Source organism: Triticum dicoccoides, chromosome 6A (assembly GCF_002162155.2).
Source record: "Triticum dicoccoides isolate Atlit2015 ecotype Zavitan chromosome 6A, WEW_v2.0, whole genome shotgun sequence".
Classification (NCBI taxonomy): domain Eukaryota; kingdom Viridiplantae; phylum Streptophyta; class Magnoliopsida; order Poales; family Poaceae; genus Triticum; species Triticum dicoccoides.
The window spans coordinates 93,196,971-93,214,991 of record NC_041390.1 but is presented as its reverse complement, the minus strand read 5'-3'; the positions used below and the strand labels follow the sequence as shown (position 1 = coordinate 93,214,991).

The window sequence follows — 18,021 nt, the reverse complement described above, 5'->3', positions numbered from 1 at the left end:
ATCAACACGGATCCTTCCCCTTCCTGGGAAAACCATTTCAGAGGTCTGTGGCTGGTAGGACTGCACCAGGAACTTAGTGAGGTCCGCTGGAAGTGTGTCTGATAAGTTCAATAGCCCCCCGACCGACCTCGAAACTAGCTCTGATTTCTGTAGTGGAGTTAGAGAGGCGTTGAAATTTGCAAAGCGCGCTGGTGATGCCCTTATCCTGCCTGCTTGTGATGGTCGCTCCACATCTTCCCCTGGAGCCACCTCAACTCCTTCGCCGCTGCCCTGTTGATTAGAAAATGAAAGCATTACACAAACATTAAACACAAGAGAAAAAACAAGAATGAAAAAAAACTAGCAATCATCATGATGTATTTGTGCAACTAATAAAGCTCATGAGGACAACTGCAAAAAGACTGCCAGTGTGCAACTGAATGTGCAACAATAAAACAGTAAATAAAAAAAGAACGAGACCTGGCAGCTACAAAAAGTTCTAGTGTATGTGCAACAATAAGAAATGATATTGCAACACAAGAAAAACAGTAACTAAAAAAAAAGGTTTGCAAAGAACTATTCAAATAGCTCATAAAAACACAAAAAACCCACATACCTCAGCATCTGCTGCGGAAGATGCGACAGCTTCTCCAGCAACTGCTGCCTGCACAAAAAAATGACCACTGATGTCAACTATGAAAACATGCCAACTAGTGAACTACAAGATGCCAACTAATGCCAACTAATGTCAACTGTATTTAAATCAAAATGACTAGAGATGTCAACTACAAAAGGTTGTTATTGACAGACTAAAAACAAAAAATAGTGTTCCGAACTGCTGCATAATTTCATCACTATCTAAAAAAAGGCGAGAAAAAACACTTATATTTGAGATTTTACTTACCCTAGAAGATGACTCAGCTCCCTTGCCAAGTGCTGCACGTCTAGTCCGCTTTACAACACGGAACTGATCAGCATCCTAAGAAAAAAACATGAGCATGGGAAAAAATAAAAAAAAATGTTATATGACCCAAACAAAACCAAAAAATGGACTTGTGTCATCAACATGCCACTTACCTCAACATCCTCTCCCTGCTCAACATTCTGCGCAAGTCGTGGCTGGCGATTAGCAGGACGCTTCGAGTTCCGGCGAAGAGGTTGACTTCCAGAACGCTGATTAAGCAACCAAAAGAAAACATGAAAAAAAGACATTAGCATACATGCATAAGTTGAAAAACAACTCAAAAACAAAAGAAAAAAAAGTGAATAAAAATACATCTCCTTCATTGCCACCCGCATCTCCTCCTATTATAACCATTTTTGCCCTGCGGAAGGAAATACAACAAAAAAACATAGTTAGAAGATGTGGACAACCAACTACTACAATCATGCAGCCACCTGGGCAGTAAACCTTGTGCAAACTGGACATCAAATAAGCCAACTAACTTTTTTCTGCCTAATTGTTACTTGCCAACTGTGACAAGTAATACCTAGACAGAAAAAAGTTAAGTAAAGGCAACAAGCTCAGTGAGATAACTTATTCTGAAAAAAGCGTCCATAGTTGAACATGAAGGGAGACACATGAAAACAACCACATCCACAACAAAAGACTTGCACATTGAGAAAAATTAAAATGGAAAATTGGCAAGCATTGGTACTAAATTTGCACAAATCAAGGGGTCCTAGTTGCACAAAAGCAGGAGAATAACACATAAACCACCACAGCCACCACAACGCTGGTGGATTGGGTAGATTATATTGGAAAATTGGCAAGCATTGGTGCTATAAATGTACAAACAAGAGTCCCTAGTTGCACACAGCAGAGGGGGGAACAGCCAACTAGTAAAAGTGTATAACATATGCAACTAAGTAAAACCAACTAAGTAGAGCAACTGGCACAACTGTATAACATATGAATAGCCAACTTAGTAAAAGTGATGCAGCCAACCGAGCAGGCAACTTGTGCAACTGAACACAGTATAGACAACCACCTAGTACAAAAACAGTGAGCCAACTGACCAAAACAACTGCTGCAACTGCAGAGCATATGGACAGCCAAAGTACTATATGGACGCAGCCAACTGAGGAGAATTTTTTGCAACTAACCACTTAAATCTCCGAACGCCAACTACGAAATCAGCCAATGCATTGCACACAAAAATAGTGAGCCAACTGACCAAAACAACTGCTGCAACTACAGAGCATATGGACAGCCAAGTATTATATGGACGTAGCCAACTGAGGAGAATTTTGTGCAACTAACCACTTAAATCTCTGAACACCAACTACGAAATCAGCCAATGCATTGCACACAACATTGCGCACATCTAATACAACTTACAGAATAACTAAAGAATCATGTGCAGGTGTAGAACATATGGACAGCCAACTAGTAAAAGTGATGTAGCCAACTGAGCAGGCAACTTGTGCAACTGAACAGTATGTAGAAACCCAACTAGCAAAAAATTGGTGCAACTGCAGAACATAGGGACAGCCAACTACTATATGAATGAAGCCAACTGGATAGAATTTTGTGCAACTGGAACACAAGTGTCTACCAACTAAAAAGTGGCCGTGATACAAGTTTCACCCTCTTAGTTGGTTAGCACAGGTAATGGTCCCTAATTTGCACAGGTACTAATTTGCACATGACCCACGAGAACCACCAGAAGGCTGGCAGATTGGCTATATTATCTCAAAAATTGTCTACTGCTGCTCCTAATTTGCACGCAAGGGGCGACAGAGTTGCACACCGCGGGGGAAAACACTCATCAAAAACACCAGATCCACCGCGAGGCTTCAATCCACAGAAGAGGCACTATCGCCGCGAACCACTCATCCTCCCTGAACCATATGCACGAGCTCACCCCCTACTGCAACTCAAAAACGACAGGATGAGCACAACCCTAACCCATCCCTGCCAATCCGGCGGTTTCCCAAACGAAGTAGTCCGCTGGGGTGACTTCAACCTCGCCGGAAAATGAGTTCGACCTCCCTAACCCCGACCGCGACCTCGACCTCTACCTCGACCTCCCTGACAACGGCCGCGACCTCACCGGAAAACGAGCGACCTCATCGGAAAAAGGAGGACGGGCGAGTGGAGAAACAAGCAGGGACGAAGACGAGGAGCGCGCGTAGGAGCAGTACCAGAGCCGCCGCGGACGACGACCCTCGCGGCGCGCCCTGCCGTCGACCACAACCCAGCGGATTTGGAACCGCCTCCGAGCACCAACCAACGGCGAAAGCAAAGGGGAAAGTGGAGGAATGGGCGGCGAGAGGTGGGGGTGGACGGGGTAATGGCACGAAATTCGAAACCGCCGCCCACTACGCACGACGGCTAAAACGCTGGAGAACTGCCTAATCCTCGATGACATGTGGGTCCCACGGACGATTTATCTCGCGGGCGCGGCGCAAATCGGACCAGCCGACTGGTCCACACGCGGGTCTGAGCGGCGCGGCCCCACCTCCCGACCAGGGGACACCTGGACACCGCGCGGCGTCGATCGGGGCGAGATCGAGCGGCTCTCGTTCGGCCGCTCGTTCTGTCTATTTAGTGGCCGGCCGCTTTTTAGATTTCAGGCTAATATTTTTACTCCTTTAACCGGTTTAGGACCAGAGAGATGCCCTAAGTTATGCAAGTCCATTTCGGCCCTAGCCCAGCCCACCCCAGCAGCACAAACCAGAAAAGAGAGATGCCCTAGGGAAAAAAGGAACTCGACGGTGAAGATGGCGGCGCGGCCGACGGCAGCAGCGCGGTCGCCGGCCGGCCCAGAGGTATTCGATGCTCCAAAATTTGCATGGATTCTGGGTCTTCCCGTTTCAGAACGCGCGCATCCCAAAGGCAGGCGCGTTTATCAGTTTAGCCAATGTCGCTCTTTCCAAGTAACCTTGTGTGTTCGTAGTCATTTGGTATGCCGCAAGACGACTATCCCTACTGCTGCGTGCGAATCCTTTGCGTAGAACCTGCAGTTTTTGTGAAATAGAGCTGTAGAGGCTCAGATCTAGATTTTCTTTAAGGGGCAGAGCTCGATATCCTGTTTCCCTCTGTCTCTAGGCGTTTCTTCTATAGACTACCAACATTGCTGCAGTTTTTAGTTGGTAGTACTATTTAAAAGCAATTATTTATTGATGTCGGCTTGCATACGGGTAACTTCTTGTATCCACTGCTCAAATCACAAATCACTGTATTGCCTGGCAAAATAATTGTACTAGGAACAAACAGATGTCGTAAGAATCAAAAGGAAAATAATGAATGACAAATACACACAGTTCTACTTAGAATTTGAGCGAAGTTCTACTAGCGAAGCATAGACTCCATCCTTGATCCGCACCAGGGCCTCATGATTTCCCTTTTCTGCAATTTTGCCTTCCTTGAGGACCGCAATTGCATCAGCCCCTTTGATTGTGGAGAGGCGGTGCGCCACCACTATGGTGGTCCTGCTCACCATGACTCGATCCAATGCATCTTGAACGATGCGCTCCGATTCCGCGTCGAGGGCGCTGGTCGCCTCGTCAAGCAGTAGTATCTTCGGGTCCTTTATAATGGCCCTTACGATGGCTACCCGCTGCTTCTGTCCACCAGATAGTTGCACTCCTTTCTCGCCAACCAGAGTGTCGTATCCCTGTGGCAAGCTTGATATAAACTCATGAGCATTTGCTGCCTTGGCCACACCTGTAACCTCTTCCTCTGTCACCTCCCCGTGTTTCCCATTTGTTATGTTTGCACGGATTGTGTCGTTGAAAAGCACTGGCTCCTGGCCTACCAGCCCCATCTGGTCCCTTAACCAGCTAATTCTCAAGCTCTTAATTTCGACTCCATCTACTGAGATACTACCAGAATCAGGATCATAGAAACGCTCCAGTAAAGAAATTATTGTGGACTTTCCACTACCACTCTCTCCAACTAGTGCTATGGTCTGAAAAGGGAAGGAAAAGGTTTCAACATAGCATTTTTTTGTGGTTGTCAATCATCATATGTGAAATTAATCAGCTGAAAGCTTCTTATATATGATAACACTGTAACTAGATCATGCATCACCTATTTTAAGTATTATTCTTGGTTTTATGCTAAGAGGTGGCACATAAAGTTAGTTATCCGAATGAAAACAATTGGGCGCGACAATTAAACAAGACTACAAAAGATTGCAAATCATACCTTTCTGGAAGGAATGTGCAAAGTAAAGTCACTGAATATTTGGACGTCAGGGCGTGATGGGTACTTGAAACTGACATTACTGAATTCAATGTCGCCGGTGACATTTTCCAGCATCATGCCCTCATCGCTACTTGTATCGTTTTTTGACTTCCGATCTAGAATACTGAAAACAGAAATGGCTGAAACTTTTGCTTTTGTCGCATTAGATGCCAATGCACTTGCGTTCGAAACCCCAAAAGTTGCAAAAAACAAGGCAAGGATAACCTGAAAAAAATCAATAAATTTGTGAACGATTATTAAAAGTTAATTCTCATATACAAATAGTTACTTGAAATGATTTAGCAATTCTTACTCTGAAAACATCTGCAAAAGTAGTTTTTCCCTGACGTACAAACTGCGCACCAACATAGAAGCATAGAGCAAACGTAAAATACAACACCAAGAATGAGAAACCAAAACCAAGCCCTCCAACGATTCCACTTTGAATTCCCTGTTTCCTTAAAGCTTCACATTTCTTATTATATGTTGTAACCACTCTTTTCTCTGCACAGAAAGATGCTATCGTTCTGATACTACCAACAGCGTCAGTTGCAACTTGACTTGCATCTTCATACATCTCCTGCACAATAATATCATGATCACATTATTGTGATAATTGATTCTAGGGTGTTAGGATTGTCACCCTGAAACAAACATGAAATAAATTTTAGAGTTGTTGTGTGTCACCTTAGCTTCTTCACCAAACCCCTTCAAGAACTTCGCTTGAGCATAGCCCTGTGCAATCAATAAAGGAATGACACAAGTGATAATCAGTGCAAGCCTCCAGTCCGCCGTAAACGCTATGACAAAGCCAGCGATTAATGAAGCTGTAGACTGCACTATAAGGCCCAGGTTATCTCCTACTAAGCGCCGAACATTTAATGCGTCAACTGAGAGTCGTGTACCAAGTGCACAAGTGCACCACTGTAAGTGATAAAGCAAAATCTTAGTATCTCTGTATATCTATGCACAAGAAGATAAAATAACTGAGATCATTTGAATATGGTACCTGGAATTTGAGGGATTATCAAACCAAGCAACTTCCTGATGCACAATATTTTGGAATGATAGAGTACGAACACGCTCTATAAGCTTGCCACCAGCAATTCCAAACAAAAGATATTCTGCTGTGATTGCAATGAAAGATGCAACCCCCAGAACTACAAATATCAATGCCCAAAAGCTAGAATCTTTTCGCAGCTTATCTGGTGGCTCGTAGAATGATTTTATGCCGCCAGACATTAGTAGGCCGTACAATGGCAAAATGACTCCATGCACTGATGCCGCTATAGCGCCGAGCAGAAGAAATGGTACCTCCGGCTTGTTAAGATAAAAAGGCGTCCAACTGCTTCTTTCTGAAGGGTCTTCCCATCGGGAAGGTCCTCATTGTTCTGTTCACCTGTGATTGCATCCTCATGCAACTCAACTGATAGTCCTAATGTGTTCTTGAAGGAGTGTTTGTTGCTATTGCCAAAAGAAACATTAGTCATTGACCGTCTAACTGACAAACTAGTGCTTTTTGATAAGGAATTGGGCACTTCCGAATCCTTTATTTTACGTCTTTCATCACCACGAGTTTCTTGTAGCCTAATAAGCTGGGAGTAAGCTCCATTGGGATCATTTACCAATGCATGATGAGGACCTGCACATATAGGATATTTTTGTGTGGTGAATGAATCATCATAGGTTGACAATAAACATATCATAGAATGGGAAAATTAATGCATATTCAAGAGATTCTAACCTTGTTCGACTATTTTCCCTTGATGAACGACCGTGATGCAGTCAACATTCCTTACAGTGCTCAAACGATGAGCAACGACAAGTGTGGTTCTTTCTACCAATATCCTATTGATTGCCTCCTGAACTATCCTCTCAGATTCCACATCCAATGCACTTGTTGCTTCATCTAGCAAAAGGATTTTTGGATCTTTAAGGATGGCTCTCGCAATTGCAATTCTTTGCTTTTGTCCTCCAGAAAGTAGAGTGCCACGTTGGCCAACCAATGTATCGTAGCCCTGATATGAAATTAAAATGTTGTTAGCTTAAATTCCAATAAGTCATTTGAAGCATTCACTCTTTATTTACATACATTTGGTAACTTATCGATGAAATTTGCTGCATTTGCAAGCTCGGCTGATCTCTTGATCTCTTCAAGTGTTGCATTTTCTTTACCATAGATTATGTTATCTTTAATGGAGGTCATAAACAACAATGGTTCTTGGCTAACAAGGCCGATCTTCCCTCTTATCCAATCAAGACTCAGATTCTTGATGTTGACTCCATCTATCAAAACTTCGCCAGCCTGTGGATCATAGAATCTTTCAACAAGGCTGATAACAGTTGACTTGCCACTTCCACTCTCTCCAACTATGGCCATTGTTGTTCCACTGGCTACTTGTAATGATAATCCATCTAATATTAACTGCCCAGGTCTTGCAGGGTAGCGAAAGTACACATCCTTTAGCTCAACATCACCCTTGATATTTTCCAAGACCATGCCACTCATATCATCTGAATCTATTTCAGGTTTCCTCTCTATTGTTTCGAACAGTCTGTATGCTGCAGATTGACCTTCCGCAATTGCAGAAATTGATGGTGTTGCATTACCTAATGAACTGTTACAAAAATTTAAGCGCCAGGTTTACGACATTAACATAACATGTTTAATGGTCACCTTTTCTATTTCTTGTCATGAAGTACAGTTTAGGAACTACTAGTACTTCATATAGGTATGCTCTGCTGAGGTAACATAAGAAGATAGAGCAATGTAAATAGAATAATTAGCGTACTGCAGAGGGTTGCAAGCTGGTTATTCGATGAATTATATCCATCTACTGAAAATGTGAATCAACTAATAATCCATCTACTGATAGTGTTATATTCAATATATAAGCTTGTCATATTTATTGTTTGACAAAATGTTAATTTAATACTTCAAACATAATGGTTGCTATTTCAAGTAGCTTCGACAATATCTAGCGATTGCCGTTATAACTTCCGCAGGATTCATGGCACCCTGCTGTGAGGGTGCAATAGTTGCAATTTACATCTGGTTCAAAATTGTGCTTCGTGTGGTCGATTGGGTTGATTTTTTTAGAGAATTTTTTTATATATAATCTGATCCCAAAAAGTAGAAATGTACCCCATTCTATTTTTCTTTTGAATTTATGGTAGATACTTTTTAGGATTATTGTTTGATTTCTTTTTCCCTCAAAGGGAAGGAGGCACCTTGAATCTCGTGGGCCATTTGTATTTATAACAAAATTATTAGCCTTGAGCTCATACCAATTGACATTATTTACCACTAAACATGAATTGTTAAGCAAATGTTAACTCTCTAAAGGTAATCTCTGAACACACCTTGAAAGGAACATCAAACTTCCATGGAAAGTTCCTAATATATGTATTCGCAAGTCATGCATAAGAAAAAGGTTATTTAGAATTTTAAATTTTATTATGTAATGTTTTATATTTCCATTCATTCAAGACGTCCTTCGATAAATTGAGGATTATATACGGCAAATATTAAGATTTCAGGGTATTTGCAATGTTGAGGTTTCAGAAACTCACGTTGCGCCAGACATTACGGCAAACAAAACAGTGATGATCTTCCCTCCAGTGTATCCTTTGTCAATGATTAGCTTTCCACCATACCAGAACCCTAGACCATAGCTGCTAAATATGATGCAGAAGACAGGAGCCCATGCCAAAACCATTGACAAGGCCTTCCTCAACAGCAGTCTTGTAGGCTTTCTTTATGAATTTATTATACATTTCTATAGCTTTCTTCTCTCCATTGAAGGATATAACCTGATTACACGAGGGTTGCTAAATTAATGTTTGCTATCATTTGTATTAGTTGAGATAATTGATATAATTTCGAATGACTAATATAATTTGAACTCACTGTTCGTATAGATCCAATTGTCTGTTCAACTGTGTCTGCAGCATCACTATACGATGTTAGTCGCTTGCTAGAAACCCGGGTTAGCAGCTGTGTAGACACTGCACCAGCGAGAGCAACTAATGGTAGTGACGTTAGCATGACAAGAGTCAGGAGCCAGCCTTTTGTGAATGCTATGATAAAACCCCCAAAGAAGGCAGATATGGCTTGTACAAGCTTCCCTCCCTGTAAATCAGAATGCAGGAATGTCAGCACTTGTAGCACTGGATGGGCTGCATAGAATGTATGAAGTATGAAATACACTTAGGTGAGTAACACAAAAGCTTATGCAGTAGCAATAGAAATATTGATGCTTGTCATTGACTTGCACCTGCAGATCTGCGCACACTTGCAGTGTGATGAAAAATACTATGTTTCCTTATTTAGTACTCCCTCCGTCCCAAAATTATTGTCTTAGATTTATCTAGATACGGATGTACCTAATACTAAAATGTGACTTGATACATCCGTATTTAGACAAATCTAAGACAAGAATTTTAGGACGGGGGGAGTACTACAGAGGAAGTATTACCTTCTCACCAAGAGCATCTTGAATTATGACCGTATCGCTAGACATTCTAGAAACTGCTTCACCAGTTGTCATTTCTGTGTCGAAGAATGCAATATCTTGCCTCAGAACTGATTTCAGGTACAAAGAACGGATGCGGGCTGACTGCCTTTCTCCTGACGTTGTCCAGCATGACATCTCTGGAAGATAATGAAGGGTGAGCCTTTTATAGTGGGGTAACTTCTTTGCCATTAGCATAAATTTAACCAGACATATTCAGTTTTTAGGAATGCAGTTGGTACTTCTCATGGAATGGATACATGATAATTGATAACGAATTGACGATTGCATTCCTCACCCAAGCAAGAACAAATTTGTGTCTCCTACACTGTTTTTTTTTCTTGATCATGCACCAAAGTGTGTATCATTTTGTCTTAAAAAGATGACACCGAGAAGGAGGTGGAAACAACAAAGCTCACCCAATATCTGACTAAACGTCTGACCGCAAATGTGGTGCACATCACTGTTTCGTTTCATTGCTCACTGCTTGTGAATTTTGTATCTTTGAACTGCAGTTGAGTTTGATGTGAAAATTTACAAGTTTATAGAGTACTCTTCTGATGGAGTTTTGAGTTTTCGCGGAGAAGCTGGTTTCCATCTGATATTATATAACCTTGTTAATTATTCTCTGCATTTAGGTATAGTTGTTAGCGATGATGCAGAGACCGAGGGTTAAACTTCCTCTTCGAAAAGGAAAAAGAAAAACAATCCTCTGTGGTTAAGTCTAATTGAGAGTGGTATGTACTGAATGTATTACTATCTTTTCCTGTGTACTATTGCTTGACATCTAAATTTTCAATGACAGGAAACATGTATTCCAAGAATAGAATGGGAGCTGCACTTACGAAGAAAGGAAGCAACTGCTATCCCAATGCCCAGATATACGAAGTTGAGAACAACCTGGAGATCAAAAGAACATTCTCGGTTAACTCGTCTAGCCAATCTTCAGGTTAAGCGATCTGATCACCGTAAGCTGGGGCGCACCTTGGTGACAGCGGGGAGGACGGTGCTGGTGGTGCTCTCGCCGAAGGAGTTGATGGCGTCTCCAAAGACGACCAGCATGAGGGACCCCGCCACGCCGTTGCCCACCGCCCCCAGCGAGCCGACCACCATGAGCAGCACGTCGAGACTGTCGGCGTACCTGAACATGCCGAGCAACGACACCTTCTTCTCCGTCTGGTCATCTTTTTCTTGCTCGCCGCCGTGGCGTGCTCCTTCTCCACTACGAGCTTCTGCTGTCGCGTTCATTTCCTGGCAGCTACTGGTTGCGTTGCTGGTGTGCTCGACGAACCCAGCCTGCACTGTGCCGTGTGGTTCCCTGTCCCCGGGGCTGGAGGAGCACTGTATATACGCATTTCGCCGGTCGCCCAGAGCCCAAGACGGGGTGTTTTGACTGTTCTTGGGCTGATTGGGTGCTCCGAAGCAGAGGAAGGGACCGGGAAAGTTTGCAATGGAAAAGTACTTTTTTGCCCACGGATTTATCAACTTTTTTTTGTGTGGATTTGCACGAGATTTATCGTTGGCATGTGGTGATTTGCTGCCGCAATTCAAGATTCACAGCCTACTTTTGTTCGCTGCGCCAGCGACTCAGCGTAGTCACTAGTTGGTCAAATGGACTGACCAGTATTGTAACCTGAGGTGAGCTAAGATGGTCTCCGGTGCGGTGGTCAGTGGTCACCGCTACTTGTTTATTTTTTTAAGTTGACCAAATGCTTGTTTCTAGAAAGGAAAAAAAGGTGTGGACATATCGTAAGCTGGTACGGCCACGGAATGTGGATATAAACATGGAATCCTCTATTCCTAAACCTACTATCTATTTTTTTTCTATCCATGTAGCAATGTCACATCAACAAATCATGCATGTTAGCCATAATTTTCTTTTTCACTAATCTATCCATGCAATCATGCCACATCAACAAGTCATGCATGTCAGTTATGTTTTTCCATTAATTTTTGGATTTTGATAACCAATGAATGTCAGATTTTTTTTATTATGTCGGAACGAATATTTTTTATGGCAAATTATGTTATCTTGAGGATAGCAATTTCTTTTAGCAAGAGTGGAAAATCCGCCATGTTCAGTTTTTTGTCAGGTTTTGCTGTGCTTGCTAACTGAAATTGTCACCCTCGATATAAACTGCCCTATGAAAACATTTGCTTTGCCATGCTCATGCTCAAAAGGCTAACATCATTTTTTTTAACATTTAAGTAATTTTTTTGTGTTGTCATGCATGGATAGTATATGTGTTGGACTCTTGGATCATTTCATGGTTCAATCTTTTCATCCACTTCCGCTCAGCTGCAACTTCACCGTCACTAGGGAATATGTCACTTGGGATGATGGCGCCTCTATAGCTTCGCCTCTTGCAGCCAAGCATGCCGGAGAACGAGGTCAACCCGATTTGAAGGAAAGGTTGGCTAAAGTCTGCAATCAACCAGGTTGCGGACGCCATTAATTGCACAACGTTGAAGGCCTCTGATGATGAGGTCGAACCCGATCAGCGAGCTCCTTCTCTCTATTTCTCTTCTAATCCTCCATGTCCACGACGGCCTTCGAATCCAAGGACAAGCAATGGGGCCTGGTACATCCATTTTGCATCATATTTCTTTAGTATAATTTGCTCATTTTTATTGATGATTTCTGCATTATCACACCAATCATATACCTTTTTTCCTCTTATATTGCATATTGTACCGGAGGAGGGGAGATGTCGGAAAAGCTATAGAAAAGCACCAAAACAGGAACAATGAAGAATTTATTTATTTTGAAGACCAAAAAAATACTAGAGAAGTTTTTTTTAGACAAAAAAATACTAGAGAAGTTTTCATGCGGGAAGAGAGCCAGGGGCTGAGCCCACTTGGGGAGATCCCTATGGGGCCCATGCGGCCCCACCACATGGCCAGCCCTTGGGCCATGCCAATAGGGTGTGTGTGGGGCCCATAGGGCACCTCTCGGCTACCTCCCGGGACCCCTGGTTCTATATTACCCCGAAACCCCTAATTACATACGAGGGGAGCACTTTTCACCTTCCGCAAACGAATTCCATCCCTCTGAGTAGGGGAATTCGAAGCCATCATCATTACCAACACTATTCATCATTGTGATGATCATCACCATCACCATATACATCAACGCCATCACCTCCATCTACCCCAATTTTTCAATGAGGTAAATACACATGTGGTGCTTAAACTTGTCAACGATGTTCACTTTAGTATCTAAACTTGAAAAATACACCAAACTGATCATAAAACTTGGCACGAGTGTGCGAATACAGTGCTAATCCCACTAGTAGACATAAAATACGATGACGTGGCACTTTGGTTAGCACGCCAGCATGACGTGGGACTCGCTGAATAAGATGGTCATCATTACCAACACTCTATTCATCATTGTGATGATCATCACCATCACCATATACATCAACACCATCACCTCCATCTACCCCAATTTTTCAATGAGGTAAATACACATGTGGTGCTTAAACTTGTCAACGATGTTCACTTTAGTATCTGAACTTGAAAAATACACCAAACTGATCATAAAACTTGGCACGAGTGTGCGAATACAGTGCTAATCCCATTAGTAGACATAAAATATGATGACGTGGCACTTTGGTTAGCACGCCAGCATGATGCATATCATATCTCTCTATGACCCATGGGTCCCACCTACAATACAATGGGAAAATCTCTCTATGGCCCATGGGTCCTACCTACAATACAATGGGAAAATTGTGCCATTAAGAAATGGTGGGCGCTGGGAGTCGAACAGGCGAGCACGCGCTAGCGAGCACATAATGCAAGCCAATAGGCCATTCGTTTTGTAGAGGATGCTAGGGATAACAGTCCCTACTGTTAGGTAAAAACACGTTCGTGGGTTTTAATGGGCAACAGTCAGTGCAGCCCATTTTACGCATGTTAGTTTTTTTTTAGAAATTTGTAAGAAGTTTCTAAATTATAATCACAATAATAAAACACATTTCAAATATTATACTTACAAATAAAATTAAATATTAAAAAATCATGTAATTTTGAAAAAGATTCGGTTATCTACATGTGAATTAAAGTTAATGATTTTAGCAAATAAAAAATTTAAATTATTTAGTAAATGCAAAAACAATTATAAAAATAGTTATTTGTTTAGTAAATTTTCAAAAGAATTAGTATACACTCTTGGCTTATGCTTAAATTACACAAAATTATTAATATAATTTTTATTAATATTCACATGTGTATAACTTTCATTGTGTCATATATTTGTAATTTTATATAATTCAAATATAGTCGGTAGTGATTTTTTTGCATATTTATGAATATTTTGATATTATTAAAACATTCTTAAACAATATACTTATTAAACATAAAATTGTGCATGTAATTATTCAAACGTTTGTGTAACCAAAATAATATTTATGAACTGTAATTTAGAAAATACTAGTTGAATGCCCGTGCATTGCCACGGATACACAGAATATGAAATATCATGTGAAAAGATTACTCACTACAGGAATCAGCTACTTTGCCATCTGCCACGGCAGACGGCAAAGGCATGGATGGCTGACGGCAAAGGTCTTTGCCGTCTGCCGTGGACGGCAAAAGGGGACGGCAAAGTAAGGTTCGGCAAAGAGCTACTTTGTCGTCTGCTTCGGGCGGCTGACGGCAAAGGGGTCTTTGCCATCAGCAGCGGACGGCAAAGAGTGCAGACGGCAATAAATGCGATGTTACTCCGTTAGGTGGTTAATGGCAGGCCTTGGCCATCCGCCGTTGACGGCAAACTTCGGAAGGCCTTTGTCGCCCGCCGAATGATGTCAGCCGACGTCACTACACGGCAGGCCTTTGCCGTCCGCCACTGTAGGCAAAGTTTTTACTCTTTGCCGTCCGCCGCCAACGGCAAAGCCTTTGCTGTCAGTCACTGTAGGCAAACTGGCCAAATTGGTCAGCCTCCCAGGAAGCACAGTTGCCTGCTACGTGGCCTCTTTGCCGTCGGCTGCTGATGGCAAAGAGCCCTTTGCCGTCAGTGACAGACGGCAAAGAGCCTGCATATTGTCTCTTTTTCTGTTTTTTTAATCCAACAATTTTCACAGCAAATATATATGATATATATAGATATATTTAACAACAAACATATCACATATCCAGCACATAATTCCATATACATATTACATAGCAAAGTTTCATCAACACAACAAGTTCCATCAAGTTCCATCCATACACATTGTTCCATATACATATTACATAGCAAAGTTTCATCAACATAGCAAGTTCTATCATAGCAAGCTAGATACAATGCAAAGTTTTAGCAAAGAAAAAGCAAGCACTCCATCATAGGAAGCTAACTTCCATGAAGTGAGTGAAATCTGCAAAATGGTAAATAAGAAAGTTAGAAATAGGTGAATAGAACAAGAAGAAGACTAGAACAAGAAGTATATGTCATTTATGAGCTAACTTAGGTGAAATGAATCATATATGAGCTAACTAAGTTGAAATGGGTTGTTTATGAGCTAACTTAGTTGAAATGGATCATTTATGAGCTAACTTAGTTGAAATGGGTCGTTTATGAGCTAACTAAGGTGAAGGACATCGTTTTTGAGCTAACTAAGGTGAAATGGATCATTTTTGAGCTAACTAAGATGAAATGAATCGTTTTTGAGCTAACTAAGGTGAAATGGATCGTTTTTGAGCTAACTTAGGTAAAATGGATCATTTATGAGCTAATTTAGGTGAAATGGATCATTTATGAGCTAACTTAGTTGAAATGGGTCGTTTATGAGCTAACTAAGGTGAAATGGATCATTTTTGAGCTAACTAAGGTGAAATGGATCGTTTTTTAGCTAACTTAGATGAAATGGATCATTTATGAGCTAACTTAGTTGAAATGGGTCGTTTATGAGCTAACTAAGGTGAAATGCCACGTTTTTTTAGCTAACTAAGGTGAAATTGATCGTTTTTGAGCTAACTTAGGTGAAATGGATCATTTAAGAGCTAATTTAGGTGAAATGGATCGTTTTTAGCTAACTTAGGTGAAATTGATCGTTTAGGAGCTACTCTAGGTAAATTGGGTCATTTTAGAGCTAACTTGGATAAACTGGATCATTTATAAGCTAACCTAGGTAAGATGGGTCATTTTGGAGCTAACCTAGGTGAAATGGGTCATTTTAAAGCTAACGTAGGTAAAATGGATCATTTAGGAGCTAATCTACGTAAAATGGGTCATTTTAGAGCTAACTTGGATAAATTGGATCACTTATAAGCTAACTAAGGTAAAATGAGTCATTTTAGAGCTAACTTAGGTAAAATGGATCGTTTATGAGCTAACTAAGTTAATTATGCAATTTTTGACATAAGTAAGCTAAGTACATATCGTTTTAGAGCTAACTTAGGTAAAATGGATGGTTTATGAGGTCAGTAAGCTTATTAAGTCATTTTAGAGGAAAAGAAGCTAACTCTAGGTCATTATGGTAAGCATATTGGAGGAAATAAAGCCAAGTCTAGGTCTTTATGCATTTGTTAAGCAAAACACTAGAGAAACTTACCGTGATCACGGAGGTGTAGGAGCGGGCTGGCTCGCGCCGGTAGTTGGAGAAGGATCGTGTGATGCGTTTCTGGAGTTAAGCTGCACCAAAGATCATTTCCAATGTCTTGTTAGCATTATGACACTCAAATGTTAAGACTAGCAAGTAATGTTCATTCAAATTAAACTCACTGTGCTCCCAGGAGCAATCATTGGCATCGGCGGAGCGGTCTGACCGGACTTCTAGTCTCCTCCGTCTCTTCGACTATGAAAATACGTTGAAGTCTTGGTACGATTGGCATATACCGAAGAACACTAACGGGGATTTTGGTCTGTGTCTTCTCACCCATACCGTTGTCTACCACAATATACCTAGAAGACTTGCAAATGGGACAATAGTTCAAGTCCACATAGTCAAGCCTAAATAAGGCACATCCTTTCTCACAGGCATGTATCTTCTCATAGGGCATCTTCAGTGCACGGAGGATTTTGTCCGATTGGTACAGGTTTGTAGGCATTACATGGCCTTTGGGTAGAAAGCGTCCAAATACTATCATAATTGCGTCATAGCATTCTCTGCCCAAGTTGAACTGAGCCTTCAGAGCCATTACTTGTGAGATGGCATCCAACTGACAAAGCTCAGTGTGCTCGTGGAGCGGATGTTTTGAAGACTCCAACATTTTATTGAAGGCCTTTGCAGATTTCTCCATCTCCTCGTCCGGATCCCGAGCATCATCATAGTCTTGCACCATGTTTTCCATCCCGGTACCATGCTCGTCGGTGCGACGACGATCCACCTCAGCTCGGTCACGTTGGGCAGACTCACCATGAAATGTCCACACCGTATAACCGGGCGTAAAACCACTCTTGTGCAGGTGTTTGCCCATTTCAGCCTCTGTCTTCTTTTCCCAATTGCCGCACCGAAAACAGGGGCACCAGGTTTTCTTCTGGCCATTTGCAAATGCGGCTTGCACAAACCCCTTGGTTTTTGTGAACCATTCAGCGCTCCATTTGTTCTGACCAGTGTGACCGGTATACATCCACGCACGGTCACTCATCTTGACTTTCAGAGCTACTGGACACACAACAATTATATATGTAATTCACCATGTATATATTCATCAGTTGATCTACTTTGTCAATTTTATTATGTCCATGCAACCTACACTCTAATAGGTAATGATAGGTCCTAATCCCACCCGTGTATGTGTAGATTGGATTCATTTTCCCATGCTATGCTTCGGATCCGATGCAAAATTTCGGCAGCACCTCCCCGATGTTCTCCTGATACACGTCTCTGCAATAAACAGAGATGATGTGTACCCGGAGAACAACAGGGGAGGCACTGACGAAATTTATGCGTCGGATCCGGAGCAAAGCATATGGGAAAACGAACCCAATCTACACATACTCGTGCTGTCCAAGAAGGTATAGTGGCACCTGCCGGTGTCACCGCATCGGAGCCAAGCGAACCGGCAAGGATTTCTCCCGCACGCCAAACCCCACCGGCCAATCGGAGCCGACCAGCCAAATCACCGCCCAACCATGCGCCATCACGGTTGCGCCGCCACCAACGTCGTCTCGCTGCGAGCACCACCACGAGGCCAAGAAGACCGGAGAGAAGATCCAAGCGACGGGAGCAGCAGCACCGAGGCCGAGCGGGAGGGAACCACCTCCACCACCGTCGTGCGGGAGGCTCGCGCCTCCGGCACCGTTGCGGTAGCCGTCCGGACACGGCAGCGGGGCATACCAGGCCACCCCTGGCCCGGCCAGGCCCGAAATGGGCCCGCTAAGCCCCGTCGGCCATGCTGCAGCAGGCT

At 42.4% G+C, this 18,021-nt stretch overlaps 1 long non-coding RNA gene and 1 pseudogene across 2 annotated transcripts; one reads left to right on the top strand and one right to left on the bottom strand.

The window, feature by feature from the left end:
- The first annotated feature begins 3,652 nt into the window (after positions 1-3,652).
- On the top strand, positions 3,653-11,533 carry LOC119315244. Of its 2 annotated transcripts, XR_005152649.1 has the most exons (4): positions 3,653-3,753; positions 9,769-9,844; positions 10,326-10,424; positions 10,493-11,533. It is a non-coding gene; the product is annotated as an uncharacterized LOC119315244 (long non-coding RNA). The 2 variants fall into 2 exon arrangements; XR_005152647.1 differs by lacking the exon at positions 3,653-3,753 and having other exon boundaries at positions 9,717-9,844.
- LOC119315243 lies at positions 4,013-10,935 on the bottom strand (annotated as a pseudogene).
- Positions 11,534-18,021: the final 6,488 nt, after the last annotated feature.